The 14114-nt window shown below is 44.4% G+C and overlaps 1 protein-coding gene across 2 annotated transcripts in view; it reads left to right on the forward strand.

Moving 5' to 3' along the window:
• EPHA6 (EPH receptor A6) overlaps positions 1-14114 on the forward strand; it is a 1167010-nt gene that overhangs the window by 1005457 nt on the left and 147439 nt on the right. The gene's annotated exons all lie outside the window — the stretch shown is intronic.

The following is a 14114-nucleotide window of genomic DNA, read 5'->3' on the forward strand; positions in this document are numbered from 1 at the left end:
CAGAGAGGTGTCATTAAGGAGTTTTGATTACAGAGAAGGCTGCGGTCATCTATTTCTTTTGCCAGAGCATTGCAGGTGTTCTTACAATTGTATGAAATATGTCAGGGATTAATCCTATGCTTCCTGAGCTGCGTCATTTCCCCCTGCCAGGTTTATAGCACAGCCTCGTGGATTAGCACAGACATGAATGTGCATGGGTAATGTAATAAGATTACCCGATTCTGTATTTAATTGGTTTTCACATTGGTTGATATGTTCAGAAGGTTCAAAAAATACACAGGTCCGTCATGTTCAGTCTTTCTCGACCAATTATATATCATCTATAATGAAATCTAATATATAAAGCTGAATGTGTGTATGTGTGTGTGTGTGTGTGTGTGTGTGTGTGTGTATGTCCGGGATTGGCATCTGAACCGTCGCAGCTACAGCCACAAAATTTTGCACAGTCACACGTCTGGACCCCGAGAGCGTCATAGGCTATGTTGTGAGGTGAAATTTTAACCCCGCGCTTTCCAATTCACCAAACAATTTTGCCCCTATGTACATAATGGGGAAAAAATGAAAGGAAAAGTGTTGGAGGCAAATTAACAGCTGCCAGATGTGAACAAGGGGGACTTAAAGAATGAGAGCGATGGTGCCAAAGAGTATATACTGTACAGTTGCTAAGGTGGGGCCCCGACATGGGATACTCACCACACCACCACGGGGATATGAACACACACACAAAATGCGCCACACACTACCACGTGCTCGAACACATATACCACCCTCAGCGCACATTTCACCACACATACACCAACCTCGCCACATAAAAGTCGAAACACAAAAGTCGTCGCTCAAAACTCGCCACGCGCAAAACTCTCCACATGCAAAACTCGCCACACGTGCAAAACTCACCTCATGGAAAACTCGCCACACGCAAAACTTGCACACACAGAAAAATTGCCACATGCACAAAAGTTGCAACACATGCAAAAGTTGCCTCACACAAAACTTGCACATACTCAAAAGGCACCACACATAATACTCGCCACGCGCAAAACTCGCCATGCGCATAACTTGCTGCACACAACTTGCTACACTAACCTGTCACATGCAACTCGACACACAAAAAGTTGCTACACTCATGTCGCCACACAAAACTCATCTCACAAAAGTCGCCACACACAACTCAACACACACAACTTGACACACGAAACTCGCCCTAAAACACACACAAGTCTGGTATTATCCTTCAAAAATAAAAATCTGATTAATAAGCAGACAAACTACAAGAGCAACAAATGTACCATATAGGAATCCGGCAGCTGTCAGTCACATGACCAGTCTATTATGTGTATGTGTGAGCTAATATATACTGCCAGGGGGTGGGCTTACTGTTGGCTGGGGATTTATCAGGCTGCCAATTTAGCTTACAAATACTGAGGTAAAAATACTGACCAAATAACGTGTGAACGAGGTCTAATACAGGAGGAGATGACATACAGATATATACTATTTACAGGGGATATGACACACAGGTATATACTATATACAGGAGGAGATGACACAGGTATATACTATATACAGGAGAGATGGCACACAGGTATATACTATTTACAGGGGAGATGACACAGGTATATACTATATACAGGAGAGATGATACACAGGTATATACTATATAGAGGAGATGACCTACAGGTACATACTACATACAGCAGGAGATGACATACAGGTATATACTATATACAGAAGGAGATGACACACAGGTATATACTATATACAGGAGCAGATTACCTACAGGTATATAGTATAAACAGGAGGAGATGACATACAGGTATATGCTATGTATAGGAGGAGATGACATACAGGTATATACTATATACAGGAGGAGATGACACACAGATATATACTATATATAGGTGAGATGACACACAGGTATATACTATTTACAGGAGGAGATTACATACAGGTATATACTATATATAGGAGGAGATGACACACAGGTATATACTATATACAGGGCAGATGACACAGCAGCTATATACTATATACAGGGGAGATGACATACAGGTATATACTATATACAGGAGATGACATACAGGTGTATACTATATATAAGGGAGATGACAAACATGTATATACTGAGGTGAAAATGAGAGGTGTGAGGTGAAAATGAAAAGGTGTGAGTGCAAAATGAGAGGAGTGAGGGAAAATAGTGGAGTGATCGGAAAATGACAGATGTGAGGTCGAAATAACAAGTGTTAGGGGGGAATGAGAGGAGTGAGGGGGAAAATAAGAGGAGTGAGGGGGAAAATGAGAGGTGTGAGGGAGAAAATGAGAGATGAGAGGGGGAAAATGAAAGATGTGATGGGGAAAATGAGAGGCGTGATGGGAAAATAAGAGAAGTGAGGTGCTATAACTAACCACAGATATTTACTATGCCCAGGCAACGCCGGGCTCTTCAGCTAGCTTAGATTTACAATCTCCATGCTTTTCTCATGGTCAACTTTATGTGGCCTGTTCAAGAGTTGGAACAGCCAAAAATCTGTTTGTCTTTGCACCTGAAGGAAAAACTAAGAATGTCGTTTATCAAAAGGCTCTCGAATAAGTAGTAGAAGATTACTTCACATTACTTGGCCAATTTAGTTAAATCTGTGTGGAATATCTCTGGTGTTGAAATATATGTTGTAAAATGCTTCTATTAGCTTAGTTTTTGCCTTTTAATAATTACATTTCTATCTATTTGTTTTGTGTTTTTTTTGTGCGGAATAAATTTTTGGTAACACATTCTATTTTGCTAACAGCAGTTATTACCCCGGGCGAAGCCGGGTAGTACAGCTAGTTATTTATAATTCACAACACCATTTTCTGCGAGTAGAGCATCCATTACTACCTCTTGCAGAGGAGCATTCCACAGTCTGACTGCTTGATCTGCAAAGAACCCTTTCCTTCTTAAATACCGGAATCGCCTTTCCTCCACACATAATGAATGCTCCCCGGTTCTTTCTAAGGTCCTTAGAAAGAATAATTCATGTGCCAGTCCTTTGTATTGACCATACACGTATTTACACACAATGAGATCGCCTCTGAGGTGTCTTTTTTTAAGCTGAACATGCCCACTTTTCTATCCTCTTGTGGCCGCAGTCAGGCTGCCCTATAACGTGGACAATGATCACATTGCAATCCTCGAACTGGCCAGCGGCTCTCCTGACTCGAGCCTGACAGCATGTATTTATATGCAGCTATATGGCTGTCTGACCGAGCTCTGAGAAAGTCCAACCATTTATTAATATTGTTGCCAGCCTTTGAACCCAATATATGTTTCCTATAACTTTTTCACAATACCTGGATGGGATTTATGGGAGTAATATTTTTCCAGGATCAGGTGAATTTGTATCTTTTTGTATATACCTTAATATCTTATATACCTTTGCGACTGCTGATTGACATTGAGTACTGCAGCTCAGCTTTCTCGTAACCAGAATACCCAAGTCCTTCTCCTGTTCTGTAATCCCTTGTTCTTAGAACATTCTGTTTGAAATAAAAAAAAAAGATATTTAAATGGAGCCTGCTATGTTGGAAATGGTTGCGGACATGCAGGCAGAATCTTATAATGTTATGGAGCTGATCAGATTGATATACATTTTTATCGGAAAAGTTTGCTTAAATTAGAATTTTATTCATTGAAATCCGTGGTGTTTGTATGCATGAGTCCGCTTGGGTGGTCCTACCCAGTGATTGACTTGTCACAGAAGGCTAAGATTATTACAATGATGCATCATGGACCCACTGCGCCACGGGCTTACCCTGGGAGGAGCATGGCTAGGTGGCTACCTGGTTTTCATTAGAGCTCCAGAGGGTGGAGTCAGGCTTCATCTGCAGGTAGCTGCCAAGTACTACTCAATGACAGCCACCGATACTGCAGCATCTGACTCCAAAGGTCAGGAATGCAAGTGCGGATTCTGGAACACTTGACAGGATGGACACGGGTGCAGGTTCAGACAGTGCGGATCCTGGAACACTTGACAAGATAGGTAACAGATTCAGGTGCTGGTTCAGACTAGACTGGTTATGGAACACAGGTACTGGATGGTTCCAGATTCAGGTACAGACAGGACGGATTCAGGTTCAGGTACACACAGGACAGTTCCAGGTTCAGGGACAGACAAGATAGTTTCAGGTTCAGGTACAGACAAGACTGTTCCATGTTCAGGTAGAAACAGGACAATTTCAGGTTCAGTAGGAACAGGTTCAGACAGGACAGATTCAAGTTTAGGTATTCAGGTTCAGGAAACAACAGAGTGATTTCAGATTCAGGTACCAACAGAGCAATTTCAGGTTCAGGGACAGACAGAGCAATTTCAGGTTCAGGTACCAATAAGGCGAATTCAGGTTCAATTTCTGGTTCAGGAACAGACAGGATGGGTGCAGGTTCAGGTACCAACAGAGCGGTTTCAGGTCCAGGTACCGACACAGCATTTTCATGTTCAGAGATAAGCAGAGCAGTTCCAGGTTCAGGTACTCACAGAGTGATTTCAGGTTCAGGGACAGACAGAGCTGTTCCAGGTTCAGGTACCAACAAGATGGTTTCAGGTTCAGGTACCAACAGGGCGATTTCAGGTTCAGGTACCAGCAAGGCGATTTCAGGTTCAGTTACCGGCAAGGCAGTTTCAGGTTTAGGTACCGACAAGGAGGTTTCAGTTTCAAGTTCTGGTTGATGAACAGGCAGGACAGGTTCAGGTTCAGGTATCGCCAAGGCAGTTTTATGTTCAGGTTCAGGCTAGTTGGGTACTCAAAGACAGTACTGGAAAAGGGACATGACATCGGCTTAGCAGGTTGCAGACTAGCTTAAACACAGATGATGCACAAGCACCTCTGTCATGGATCCCAATGGCTAGGGATCGCACTGGACAAGCAAAATAACATAAATAACGGACGAGCTCTAGGGTGATGGAACCTGGGCTGACCGCTGCCCTACTCCTGACAAACACAACTAGAAATAGCCAGGGAGCGTGCCTACGTTGATTCTAGACGCCACGCGCCAGCCTAAGAGCTAACTAGCACTGCAGAGGAAATAAAGACCTAGCTTGCCTCCAGAGGAATGAACCCCAAAAGGTATAGTTGCCCCCTACATGTATTGACGGTGAAATGAGAGGAAGGCACGCACATAGAGATGAAAATAGATTTAGCAAATTGAGGCCCGCTATAACTAGAAAGCAGAATGATACAAAAGGGGTCTAAGCGGTCAGCAAAAAACCCTAATCAAAAACCATCCTGAGATTACAAGAACCCATGTGCCAACTCATGGCACATGGGGAGAACCTCAGCCCACTAGAGCTACCAGCTAGCATAGAGTCATAATTAGCAAGCTGGACAAAAAACCAAACAACTGAAAAACAAAACTTAGCTTATCCTGAGAGATCTGGGAGCAGGTGGTCAGGAACCAAACTGAGCACATCTGAGTACATTGATAGCCGGCAAGGGAATGACAGGAAAGCCAGGTTAAATAGGAAACACCCAGCCTCTGATGGACAGGTGGAAACCAGAGACCGCAACCCACCAAAGTCACCCAGTACCAGCCGTAACCACCAGAGGGAGCCCAAAAACAGAATCCACAACAGTACCCCCCCCTTGAGGAGGGGTCACCGAACCCTCACGAGAACCCCCAGGGCGATCAGGATGAGCTCTATGGAAGGCGCGGACCAAATCAGTCGCATGAACATCAGAGGCGACCACCCAGGAATTATCCTCCTGACCATAACCCTTCCACTTAACCAAATACTGGAGTCTACGTCTGGAAACACGAGAATCCAAGATCTTCTCAACAACATACTCCAATTCTCCCTCCACCAGCACCGGAGCAGGAGGCTCAACCGAAGGAACAACGGGCACCTCATACCTCCGCAATAACGACCGATGGAACACATTATGAATAGCAAACGATGCTGGGAGATCCAAACGAAAAGACACAGGGTTAAGAATCTCCAAGATCTTATAAGGACCGATGAACCGAGGCTTGAACTTAGGAGAAGAGACCTTCATAGGGACAAAACGAGAAGACAGCCACACCAAGTCCCCAAAAAGAAGTCGGGGACCCACGCGGCGACGGCGATTAGCAAACTGCTGAGTCTTCTCCTGAGACAACTTCAAATTGTCCACCACCTGATTCCAAATCTGATGTAGCCTGTCCACCACCACGTCCACTCCAGGACAATCCGAAGGCTCCACCTGACCAGAGGAAAAACGAGGATGAAACCCCGAATTACAAAAGAAAGGAGAGACCAAAGTAGCAGAACTAGCCCGATTATTAAGGGCAAATTCGGCCAGTGGCAAAAAGGCAACCCAGTCATCTTGATCAGCAGAAACAAAACACCTTAAATAAGTTTCCAAGGTCTGATTAGTTCGCTCCATCTGGCCATTCCTCTGAGGATGGAATGCAGACGAGAAAGACAAATCAATGCCCATCTTAGCACAAAACGTCCACCAAAATCTAGACACAAACTGGGATCCCCTGTCAGAAACGATATTCTCCGGAATCCCATGCAAATGAACCACGTTCTGAAAAAATAAAGGAACCAACTCAGAGGAGGAAGGCAACTTAGGCAAGGGTACCAAATGAACCATCTTAGAAAAGCGGTCACACACAACCCAGATAACGGACATTTTCTGTGAGACAGGGAGATCTGAAATAAAATCCATGGAAATGTGCGTCCAAGGCCTCTTCGGGATAGACAAGGATAACAACAACCCACTGGCCCGAGAACAGCAAGGCTTAGCCCGAGCACACACTTCACAAGACTGCACAAAGGTGCGCACATCCCTTGACAAAGAAGGCCACCAAAAAGACCTGGCCACCAAGTCTCTAGTACCAAATATTCCAGGATGACCAGCCAACACAGAAGAATGGACCTCGGAGATGACTCTACTGGTCCAATCATCCGGAACAAACAGTCTTTCTGGTGGACAACGATCAGGTTTATCCGCCTGAAACTCCTGCAATGCACGTCGCAAGTCTGGGGAGACGGCGGACAATATTACCCCATCCCTAAGGATACCAGTAGGCCCAGAGTCTCCAGGAGAGTCAGGCACAAAACTCCTGGAAAGAGCATCTGCCTTCACATTCTTTGAACCTGGCAGGTATGAAACCACAAAATTGAAACGAGAAAAAAACAACGACCAACGAGCCTGTCTAGGATTCAGACGCCTGGCAGACTCAAGGTAAATCAGATTTTTGTGATCAGTCAAGACCACCACACGATGTCTAGCACCCTCAAGCCAATGACGCCACTCCTCAAATGCCCACTTCATGGCCAAAAGCTCCCGATTACCCACATCATAATTGCGCTCGGCAGGCGAGAATTTTCTAGAAAAGAACGCACATGGCTTCATCACCGAGCCATTGGAACTTCTCTGTGACAAAACCGCCCCCGCTCCAATCTCGGAAGCATCAACCTCAACCTGAAAAGGAAGTGAAACATCTGGTTGACATAACACAGGAGCAGAAGAAAACCGGCGCTTAAGTTCCTGAAAGGCCTCCACAGCCGTAGGAGACCAATTAGCAACATCAGCACCCTTTTTAGTCAAATCAGTCAAAGGTTTAACAACACTGGAAAAATTAGTAATGAACGGACGATAAAAATTAGCAAAACCCAAGAACTTCTGAAGACTCTTAACAGATGTAGGTTGTGTCCAGTCACAAATCGCCTGAACCTTGACGGGATCCATCTCAATAGTAGAAGGAGAAAAAATGTACCCCAAAAAAGAAATTTTCTGGACTCCGAAGAGACATTTTGAGCCCTTCACAAACAGAGAATTGGCCCGCAGGACTTGAAACACCTTCCTGACCTGTAGGACATGAGACCCCCAGTCATCAGAAAACACCAAAATATCATCCAAATACACAATCATAAACTTATCCAGATATTCACGTAAAATATTGTGCATAAAGGACTGAAAGACTGAAGGAGCATTAGAAAGTCCAAAAGGCATTACCAAATACTCAAAATGGCCCTCAGGCGTATTAAATGCGGTTTTCCACTCATCACCCTGTTTTATCCGCACAAGATTATACGCACCGCGAAGATCTATCTTAGTGAACCACCTAGCCCCCTTAATGCGAGCAAACAAATCAGTCAATAATGGCAATGGATACTGATATTTGACTGTAATCTTATTCAGAAGGCGATAATCTATACAAGGCCTCAGGGAACCATCTTTTTTTGCCACGAAAAAAAAACCTGCTCCCAGAGGGGACGAAGATGGACGAATATGTCCCTTTTCCAAGGACTCCTTAATATAATTCCGCATAGCAGTATGCTCTGGCACTGACAGATTAAATAAACGACCCTTAGGGAACTTACTGCCAGGAATTAATTCTATAGCACAGTCACAATCCCTATGAGGAGGGAGCGAATTGAGCTTAGGCTCCTCAAAAACATCCCGATAGTAAGACAAAAATGCAGGGACCTCAGAAGGAGTAGATGAAGCTATTGAAATCAGAGGTGCATCATCATGAACCCCCTGACATCCCCAGCTTAACACAGACATTGTTTTCCAATCCAGGACAGGATTATGAGTTTGTAACCATGGCAGACCAAGCACTAGTACATCATGTAAATTATACAGTACAAGGAAGCGAATCACCTCCTGATGAACGGGAGTCATGCGCATGGTCACTTGTGTCCAGTACTGCGGTTTATTCATAGCCAATGGTGTAGAGTCAATTCCCTTCAAAGGAATAGGAACTTCCAAAGGCTCCAGACTAAAACCACAGCGTTTGGCAAATGACCAATCCATAAGACTCAGGGCAGCGCCCGAATCCACATAGGCATCGACGGAAATGGAAGACAGTGAACAAATCAGAGTTACAGACAAAATGAACTTAGACTGCAGAGTACTAATGGCAAAAGATTTATCAACCTTTTTTGTGCGTTTAGAGCATGCTGATATAACATGAGCTGAATCACCACAATAAAAACACAATCCATTTTTCCGCCTATAATTTTGCCGTTCACTTCTGGACTGAATTCTATCACATTGCATAGTCTCAGGTGCCTGTTCAGAAGACACCGCCAACTGGTGCACAGGTTTGCGCTCCCGTAAACGCTGATCAATCTGAATGGCCATAGCCATAGACTCATTCAGACCTGTAGGCGCAGGGAACCCCACCATAATATCCTTAATGGCCTCAGAAAGACCATCTCTGAAGTTTGCAGCCAGGGCGCACTCATTCCACTGAGTACGCACCGACCATTTCCAAAATTTTTGACAATATACTTCCGCTTCATCATGCCCCTGAGAGAGGGCTAATAAAGCCTTTTCAGCCTGAATCTCCAGGTTAGGTTCCTCATAGAGCAATCCCAGTGCCAGAAAAAACGCATCCACACTGAGCAATGCAGGATCCCCTGGTGCCAATGTAAATGCCCAATTCTGAGGGTCGCCCCGCAGGAAAGATATTACAATCTTAACCTGCTGAGCAGGGTCTCCAGAGGAGCGAGATTTCAAAGAAAGAAACAATTTGCAATTGTTCCTGAAATTCAGGAAAGTAGATCTATCTCCAGAAAAAAACTCTGGAATAGGAATTCTAGGTTCAGACATGGGAGTGTGAACAACAAAATCCTGTATGTTTTGAACTTTTGCAGCAAGATTACTCAGGCTGGAAGCCAAACTCTGGATATCCATGTTAAACAGCTAAGGTCAGAGCCATTCAAGGGTTAAGAGGAGGTAAGAAGCAGCTAGACAGCAATTAAGGGCTAGGCAGCAAAACTCTGAGGGGAAAAAAAAAAATTTCCCTTAAACACTTATTTTTCTCCTGCTTCAGCCCAAACAATTAACACTTTGTGGGCCGGCTATACTGTCATGGATCCCAATGGCTAGGGATCGCACTGGACAAGCAAAATAACATAAATAACGGACGAGCTCTAGGGTGATGGAACCTGGGCTGACCGCTGCCCTACTCCTGACAAACACAACTAGAAATAGCCAGGGAGCGTGCCTACGTTGATTCTAGACGCCACGCGCCAGCCTAAGAGCTAACTAGCACTGCAGAGGAAATAAAGACCTAGCTTGCCTCCAGAGGAATGAACCCCAAAAGGTATAGTTGCCCCCTACATGTATTGACGGTGAAATGAGAGGAAGGCACGCACATAGAGATGAAAATAGATTTAGCAAATTGAGGCCCGCTATAACTAGAAAGCAGAATGATACAAAAGGGGTCTAAGCGGTCAGCAAAAAACCCTAATCAAAAACCATCCTGAGATTACAAGAACCCATGTGCCAACTCATGGCACATGGGGAGAACCTCAGCCCACTAGAGCTACCAGCTAGCATAGAGTCATAATTAGCAAGCTGGACAAAAAACCAAACAACTGAAAAACAAAACTTAGCTTATCCTGAGAGATCTGGGAGCAGGTGGTCAGGAACCAAACTGAGCACATCTGAGTACATTGATAGCCGGCAAGGGAATGACAGGAAAGCCAGGTTAAATAGGAAACACCCAGCCTCTGATGGACAGGTGGAAACCAGAGACCGCAACCCACCAAAGTCACCCAGTACCAGCCGTAACCACCAGAGGGAGCCCAAAAACAGAATCCACAACACACCTCCCTACAGAGGAAGGTGCCTTAAATACTTTAGTGCCTCCAAGCCATTGGTTGGGGAAACATGCGGAGTGCATGTGCTGCCCCTTTATGAGGTGGCAGCGTGTGCTTGCACATCCTAAGCATGCTGACAGGAGACCTGTGCAGCATGCGCAGGTTCTGGAATGTGGGAGCTGGAGCAGAGAACAAAGCTGGGCAGTCAACGCGGTGAGCATGTCGACATCCCTGCAGGGAAGAGCCATGCTGGGACGCTGGTGTTACAAAGATAACTTAACATTTAACAAGCCATTGACCCATGTTAAGTTAGGGTTTGATTTATGTTCCATTTAGTCAACCCAAATACGGGAAAGATTATCTAAACAGAATAGCAAATACACAATGAACAATCAAAACTCTCGAATTTTGGGTGTAATGACTTTCAAGCAGTATCATCTTTATCAGCAGCAGATCATCTTCTCTCAACAGGACATGTGCTGCTGATAACACTATAGTGTATGCTTTAAAAGGGAACCTGTCATGTTGAGAACGACACCTGTTGTGCCGACAGGATATTATAAAGCAGGAAGAGCTGATCAGACTGACATTTTTGTTGGAAAAATTTCAGTATAACTTGTATTTTATTCATTGAAATCCATGGTGTTTATATGCATGAGTCCTGTGGATGGTCCTAGTAGTGATTGACAGTATTTCCTGTATGACTGTGCATGCAAAGATGGCTGTCAATTACTGAGTAGGCCAACCCACTGGACTGATAATACAAAAAACAGGATTTCAATGAATAAAATACAATTTATACTCTTTTTTTCTAACAAACATTTTATTATCCTACACAGCTTTTCCTTCTCTATACCATGTTGTCCACAGATGTGTAGGCACAAATAACGTGACAGGTTAGTTTTAAGCCTGTAACTGTAGGTCATGTCAACTTGCACGTTACTTCCCTCCTTGTTTGCTGCTCTTTAGCTCAGCAGTTTTAGGACAGGGCTGTGACCTCAGTTTAGCTACAGTGTGTACAGGGATATAAATAATACGAAAAAAATGAGTCTAAAGCTGCCAATTTAAGTATAAAAATTACGGCATTTATTAGGTAACATCATATATTTAAAATATACAAGTGATCTAATGATACAAAACATTCAATCATTATAGGGTTGCTATGTGAATCACAGAAACAGGTAACAAAACCACACACCACACCTATATTAGACGACTTGAGGTCACAAGTTCACTGGAGTAAGTATACCGTTAGTAGTTAAACCCTAGTTGTCCAACTGGGAACCCATCAATAGTGCAAATCTATTGCAATATAGAAGATTGGACCTCACCCATATCAGTTGTGGTGTGGACGTGGAAAACGCCAGCCCCTACGCGCGTTTCGCGTAGGCTTCTTCGGGGGGCTGTCCACTTAGGAAGCAACACTGACTGACAATCAATTTCACATGCTGTTGTGCAAATGGAATAGACAACAGATGGGAATTATTGGCAATTATCAAGACACACTCAATAAAGGAGTTGTTCTGCAGGTGGGGACCAAAGACCAGCAGAGCGATCTGATCTGCTGCCCAAAAATCCTTCAGCATGACCGGTTTGGCAGTGGGTTAAGGTACCGTCACACTAAACGATATCGCTAGCGATCCGTGACGTTGCAGCGTCCTGGATAGCGATATCGTTGTGTTTGACACGCAGCAGCAATCAGGATCCTGCTGTGATATCGCTGGTCGTTGATTAAAGTTCAGAACTTTATTTGGTCGTCAGATCGCCGTGTATTGTCGTGTTTGACAGCAAAAGCAACGATACCAGCGATGTTTTACAATGGTAACCAGGGTAAATATTGGGTTACTAAGCGCAGGGCTGCGCTTAGTAACCTGATGTTTACCCTGGTTACCAGTGTAAAATGTAAAAAAACAAACAGTACATACTCACCTTCGCGTCCCCCGCCGTCCGCTTCCTGCACTGACTGAGCGCTGGCCGTGACGTCACCGCTCTGCTGTTAGGGCCGGCACTCAGTCAGTGCAGGAAGCGGACGCCGGGGGACGCGAAGGTGAGTATGTAGTGTTTGTTTTTTTACATTTTACACTGGTAACCAGGGTAAACATCGGGTTACTAAGCGCGGCCCTGCGCTTAGCAACCCGATGTTTACCCTGGTTACCCAGGGACCTCGGCATCGTTGGTCGCTGGAGAGCGGTCTGTGTGACAGCTCTCCAGCGACCAAACAGCGACGCTGCAGCGATCGGCATCGTTGTCTGTATCGCTGCAGCGTCGCTTAGTGTGACGGTACCTTTAGTAATGGTGTGGGGTGACATTTCTTTGGAGGGCCGCACAGCCCTCCTTGTGCTCTCCAGAGGTAGCCTGACTGCTATTAGGTACTGAGATGAGATCCTCAGACTCCTTGTGAGACCATATGCTGGTGCGGTTGGCCCTGGGTTTCTCCTAATGCAGGACAATGCCAGACGTTATGTGGCTGGAGTGTGTCAGCAGTTCCTGCAAGATTAAGACATTGAAGCTATGGACTGGCCCGCCTGTTCCCCAGACCTGAATCCAATTGAACACATCTGGGACATCATGCCTCGCACCATCCACCAACGTCACGTTGCACCACAGACTGTCCAGGAGCTGGTGCATGCTTTAGTCCAGGTCTGGGAGGAGATCCCTAAGGAGACCATCCGCTGCCTCATCAAGAGCATGCCCAGGTGTTGTAGGGAGATCATACAAGCACGTGGAGGCCTGCTGAGGCACTGCTGAGCATCATTTCCTTGTCTTGAGGCATTTCCACTGAAGTTGGATCAGCCTTTAACTTCTTTTTCCACTTTGATCTTGAGCATCATTCCAACTCCAGACCTCCGTGGGATATTAGTTGTGGTTTACGTTGATCATTTTTAGGTTTTATTCTTCTCAACACTTTCCACTATGTAATGAATAAAGATTTACAACTGGAATATTTCATTCAGTGATATCTAGGAGGTGGGATTTTAGTGTTCCCTTTATTTTTTTGAGCAGTTTATATTAGATTAAAGGATTATTCCCGTCTTCATAGTCTAATATTGTCAGATAGTACTTTTATAAGCAATTTTGCATTTCACTGCTTATTACAATTTGCAGCCACTTTTATTTACAGCTCGATGCCTAGGAAACCGATCACCGCTGCAGTCTAGCATGTAAGCAATGCACTGAAGCTGTCCTGGACTAGGAAATAGCAGCATGTCCAGTGATCCTGGTCAGCTTCAAAACAGTGCTTACCAGCTCAATAAAAAAGGACTTCTAAGCACATGGTCTGCTATTAAGCGGTAGTGGTCAATCTACTAAGCAGCGAGAAGTAAACAATAGAAAAGTATTAATATCCCAGAACAACTGCAAATAGTAATAAGCAGTAAATTTCTAAATTTACTTTACTTGTATTTACAAGCACTATGAGACAATTCCCATTTATGAAAATGGGAATAACCATTTGTTATGTACTGCTGAATTTTTTAAAAATTATAATTCATATGTAACTCTTTATTAAAAAATAATTAAGTCACAACTCCAGTGCCGACT

This window comes from Ranitomeya variabilis, chromosome 3 (genome assembly GCF_051348905.1).
Source record: "Ranitomeya variabilis isolate aRanVar5 chromosome 3, aRanVar5.hap1, whole genome shotgun sequence".
In the NCBI taxonomy this organism is placed as follows: Eukaryota; Metazoa; Chordata; class Amphibia; order Anura; family Dendrobatidae; genus Ranitomeya; species Ranitomeya variabilis.